Here is a 6076-nt window from a genome sequence, read left to right on the forward strand (position 1 = left end):
GTGTGTGTGTGTGTGTGTGTGTGTGTGTGTGTGTGTGTGTGTGTGTGTGTGTTTAGAGAGAAGGGGGAGGGGATTCATTCCAAAAGTTCTGTGACTCTAAAGAACTTAAAAACATTGTTGGTTTGTTCTGTATTTAGAGACAGTTAACAGCAATATCAAGAATGCTGACCTGAGTTAATAATTACTATACCCTTCCATAGTCCCAGAAGTTAACCTTTTTTATTTTTATTTTTTGTTTATTTGTTTCTGTTTCTAGGATGTGAGTTTTATTAAAACATTAAGAATATGCCTGTAAAAAATATTTTTAAATCTGTATGTAATGACATTTTTGGAGTTTTTGTTTCTTTTAAAAACACGGAAATGTTTTAAAAATATGTTTTTTGTTTTAATCCCAGGTGCGGATGGGGGGAGCTTCAGACTGTCCATGGCAGCTGATCTATGGTCTGCTCTCGCAGGGACATGATTTTTGCTAGCTGCAGATAGTTTCTGCAACTCTGTGACATTTTGCATTCTGGGGATTTTTTCAGGGTTATATGTTAGTATTTATTTTAAAATGATGCCACACACACAATAGATACTATATAAAAAAGATTTTTTGTATGGTGGAGAGATAGAGAGGAAAAAGAAAGAGAGAGACATGGTGGGGACCCCAGGAAAGAAAGCAAGATAGAGTAAAAGAGAGGCAAAGTGTCGGCTTGGTCCTCTTATAGCTTGTGTGTGCACAGCTGAACCGTGTCTGCCGAACACCTGGTGGGCAACACATGATGACATCATAGATTACTAGACAACCCAGAAGCAGGCAGCTCACAGTATGTTAATGCTAGGGCCCCAAGAGGCAGAGCGGGTTGTTTGTTGGCTGCTGGTTATTGTTGATTGTTGTTGATCAAGGTTAAGTAGTCATGTGCAAAGAAGAAAAAGAAACTGGAGATATTCTGATGGGGAAGATCAAACTTGCCCCAAGGAACTCAATACCAATCATCAGCAGGACCCCTGACTTTATTCAGGGTTCGCTTTCCTTTCTTCTCTATCCACTCTTTCTTATCTAGTGTTAGGAGATTAAAAGGGTGGAAAAATAAAATGGGGTGGAGAAGGGTAAAAGACAGAAGAACCCACAGAGTAGCTAAAGATGGGTAAATGTAAAGAAAACACCATTTAGTTACTTAAGTTAGTTAGTTTGTTTTGTCTCTATAACAAGCACTGTTGGAGCCACAAAGGTCCTTTCCTCTACAGAGCACTAGGGAAACCAGGAATGTTACACACATAATTGTCTCCTCAATGAAGGAGATAAAATACCTGCACTGCACCCAGGAAGCTAGGAGTGGATGTTGCTTACAACCTGGTGACCTTTTGCTAGTTGTAGAGACAGGCCTCACCCAAATCCCAGACTTTACTTCCCTAGACCTTTATATTTAACTCCAGTTATGAGAACCCATCCTTAGGGAATATGTCACATGTACTTTATAGCCTGCTGACCTCTATGGTGTCTCTGTCAGAGACCACACCAGACCTCAGACCCTAAGCGATAAAGCCCATCTTCATGGTCACAAATACTTTGCAAAGGGGTCTCTATGCAGTCATGCCGTAAGCTTTACTGTGCACCTGGAACTGGAAGGATTGTTTCCTGGAAACCTTTTTCCAAGTTACACTGTGTTTAAATATGCTTATAATAAGCCACCGGGCATCAGACTCTTTCGAAGTTTGATCCAGACTGACTAAATTGGGATGAACCTAGTTTGTATTTTCATCTCTTCAAGGTTCATTTCCCTGCTTGCCATGACACTTGCAAGGACCCCTGAAAAGCACTTACTATTTTTATAGACAGAAAAATGTTTTAATCCTTAGTGATTAACAAAAACAACATTAAAAACTATAAATTAGGATAAATTTAAAATGTTTGTATTGACTTTCAAAAAACATGAATTTATGTTAAATCCATGGTTCATTTCTGATCTAAGCATTGCTTTAACAATTTAATTCACAATTGCATTTGCTTTGATGTCAGAAAAATATAGTTTCTCCATTTTGGAATTAGTGAAAATCATCCAAAGAATCAGTGTCCCTAGATAAGATGCCTAATTTGTCATTACTCTTGATAAAATACCAGTTAGTAAAAAAATCTTGATTTCAAAATAATTAGTAATTTACTTAAGGCAAGAAAATTAACTCTTGTGAAGTAAATATATTATGTATGATTTTACTTAACTGGCCTATCAAAAATGCATCCAGATGTGCACCATAAGTTATAGCTAGTCATCTATCTTACCACATATTTTACACCTATTTTTATTTTGTCATAAAAGTCTATCAAGGGAGGAAGATGGGCCCTGTGTTACTTAGCAGTTTGCTGTGTGAAGGTTTAAGATCCAAATGTTTAGCCTCCATTGCAATTGTTGCTGCACTGGTTAGAAAGAGGGCTGGGAAAGGGGCCCATGAAAGAAAGGGCTTTGCATGTGGGTGCTGGAGCACCCCTTCTGAGAATGGTCAGAGCTGGTGCAGAGATAACGTGATCCAGGAAAGAAGCACAAGAAAAAAAGGTGCACGAACTTAAGACCAGGAGATGTCACTCAGAGAGAATGCAATGTTACCATCACACTTTCCCTGCTGGGGAACACAGCATGCCTTCAGATGGTATAATGAAGGCATATCAAAGGAAGGCTAAATTCAAAGTAAGACAGAGACCTGGGAGAGGTAATTGAAAAAAAATGCATAAAAATGGGTGGGAGGGCTGGGGACGTGACTCGGCAGTTAAGAGCACTTGCTACTCTTACAGAGCCCCTACATGGCAACTCACATCTGTAACTCTAGTTCTAGGCCACTCTCCTCTAGCCTTTGTACAAATTACACAAACATGGTGCACAGCTATATGCAGGCATAACACTCATACACATAAAATAAAAAAATATTTTTTAAATAAAAGAATAAGCTGACCATGAAGCAAGAGTTCTAAAACTCACAACGAAAGGGATGGAACATTTAAGAAAAAAGAATGAAAACTTGTATCAGAGGATTTCAGGGAAGTTCGGACATGAGAAATGAGAAGTGTTTTCAGAGTCACTGAGATTCTGGGTGATGACACGCCAGAGCGATACAACATGCCTATTCCCAAATAGTATGTTGGTGGAAGAGGGTACCTAGACCAAATGCAGCTCGGCTCTGGCCTGCTAGGTCTGAGCTGATGACACTGAAATGCAACACTGGCCTCTGCCGTCAGGCAGCACAGCAGGTGCCACGGTGGCCAGGACTAGCACCACAAGGCACTTCATGGCCAGTCTAGTGAGGCAAGTCTCACCAGCATCCAGGAATTCAGACCAGGTTATTCCCCTCCTTGTTCTTTTGTTTTTATTTATGTATATGTAAGAATGCCTGTGTGTGTGTGTGTGTGTGTGTGTGCAGGTACCTGCAAAATTCAGATCCCCCTGGAGCTGGAGTTAAGACAGTTATTAGCTGCCTGATGTGGGTGATGGGGTTAAAACTTCAGTCCTCTGCAAGAGATACGCACTTTTAACTCTCTAGCCATCTCTCCAGACCTACTCCTCATGGTAGTAGAAACTGAAAAACTGGATAAATGTGTACTAGTGATTTTCTCTCACTATGTAGCCCTGGAACTCTGTCCTCAAACTCACTGTGTAAACCAGGCTAGCCTAGAACTCACAGATACCCACCTGTCCCTGCTTACCAAGCTCTGGGACTAAAGGCGTGCACCACCACACCCAACACTAGTAATTTTAAAAATGAAGTTGGGTGTGATGCTACCTGCCTTTAATCCTAGCACTTCGGAGGCAGGTGGATCTCTGGTCTACAAAGGCGATTCCAGGACAGCCAGAGCTACACAGACAAACCCTATCTTGAAAAAACAAAACGAAAAAGAAAAGGATACTATAAAGATAACCCGGTCTTAGAAATAGGTGACTCATTAGATCTGTGTTGGTCCTCCTCCCAAGGGTCCAGCCCATGGGTGAGGATAAGGGGTTCAGGCCGAGGGAGAGGCATGGAGTCATCTCTCAGACACTGGAGAGAGCATGTTGTATAGCTTGGGCAACCAATCAGGTTCCTCCACACCATCTCTGAGCCTGTCATTGGTTGTTCTTCCCTGGGCATACTCTCTAGCATCAGGTTACATACTCTAGGCCTAACTGCTTACCTAGTCTCATCAGTGGCCCTTTGCCAGGAATGCCCACAGATCTGGGGCAGGTTGGGGTTTTAATCTCTATCAATCATTCCATGGACTGCATCTGGTTGTAGAAATAATTTATAGAACAAAATTAAATTCATATCGCCAGGCCTAGTGGCACTTGTAATCCCAGAATTTATGGGTATGTGGCCAGAGGATTTCCAGGAGTTGGAGCCCATCTTGGGTCACATGAGTTTCAGATTGGCCTGGACTACAGAGTGAGACTGTCTCAAAAAGAGGGGATGGGCGGGCAACAAAACCTTGCCACTGATTGTCTGAAAGGGTTGTTGTAGTTGTAGGTTTTGTGATAGTCTTAGCTTTAGAAGGATAATTCAGCCCCTTAAAATCATGTGGTTTCATTCATTATTCAACTTCTGTGCTTCCTCTGGCCCAAAGTTTTGAGGAACTTATGTTGTAAGGAAGTTTATAGAGCTTCCAAATGGTGGCCTCTTTCCTGGAGTACCATGCCTCTAAGATGACAGCTGTAGCATCTCTGAGGCTTGACTGGAAAAAAAAAATGGAGATGTCATGGAGGTGGCTGGATGATTTTAAGTCGAGAAAGTGAGGGTATTTTCCAGAGGAGACAATAGAAAGTCTTTACTAGTCAGCTGGTGAGTATACTGTGTGTTCAGGATCCCTGTGAACAGTGAAGCCCTGACCTTCTTCAGGGTGAGCTTTTAAGTACAAAAACCATGTCCTGGGTTGACATAGTTCATTTAACAAAAATAGTTAGCCAAAAGCAGAACTACAGAAGCAAAAAAGCAAAAGTTAGTACATTTAGAGACTTTCCTAGAACTAGAAATATAGACTATGGGCTAGGGTGTTTGCCTGTTTTTTGTTTGTTTGGTTTTTGACAGATGGTGCTGTCTACATGCTGAGTTTTATGGCCTGAATGGTACTTCCATCATGGAGTCAGTTATTCTGAGGTCTGTTACAATAGTCATTGTCTACATGCCTTGGACCAGGCATACACCAATGGTTTTGTCAATGGTAGTGAGAGCTGTCTCTCTTCTGGACTAAATTACTCTTTTTTTTTTAAATTTTATTTTATGTGCATTGGTGTTTTGCTTGCATGTATGTCTATGTGAGAGTGTCAGATCATGACATTATGGACAGTTGTGAGCTGCCACGTGGGTGCAGGGATTTGAACCCAGGTCCTCTGGAAGAACAGCCAGTGCCCTTAACCATTAAAACCAACACAGAGAGGAAGTCAGGTGTGAGCTTGCTGGACATAGCAACTCCTCTAGGTAGGAAACTGGGTAATCATACGAACAATGATAACATCAGCAAACCACCCTTGCTGGCTGACTCCATGCCAGACATCTGCTAAGCGATTTCTATGGGCTATCTTATTTATCTACATAAGAAGCCTAGAGGTAACTGAGACTAAACTGAGGGAAGGAAATGCCTTGGGTTACAGGTCAGAAGCTTGAGTGCAAGGATATTCCATTCCCCTTGTCCTACCTCAGCAGGTGAGAGGCTTCAACCAGGATCCAGGATAAAAGGCCCTTTTCCTTTCTCTTCCTCTAGTATCTCTTTCTACCCCTAGTTTTTACTATCTGCACAGACCTAAGGAAACTGTGGTCTTCAAGATGAACTACAGGACCAGTGCTGCTGAGGGTTCACTCAAGAACAAGTCGGCATAACAATTCTGGCCAAGTTGTTTAGAGAGGCCTGTGGAAGCCAACAGTCCATATGATGCGGATGTGAAACAGGTATGTCTCCCTGCCAGAGCCAACCATCAAACAACACAACTGCGTCAAGCCTGAGGTTGGAAGTCAGCACTTGACAAGTTTGCCACAGGAAAAAGAAAGAAAGAAAGAAAGAGAGAGAGAGAGAGAGAGAGAGAGAAAGAAAGAAAGAAAGAAAGAAAGAAAGAAAGAAAGAAAGAAAGAAAGAAAGAAA

The sequence above is a fragment of the Psammomys obesus genome, unplaced genomic scaffold (assembly GCF_907164565.1).
Source record: "Psammomys obesus unplaced genomic scaffold, mPsaObe1.curated_primary_1811, whole genome shotgun sequence".
Classification (NCBI taxonomy): Eukaryota; Metazoa; Chordata; class Mammalia; order Rodentia; family Muridae; genus Psammomys; species Psammomys obesus.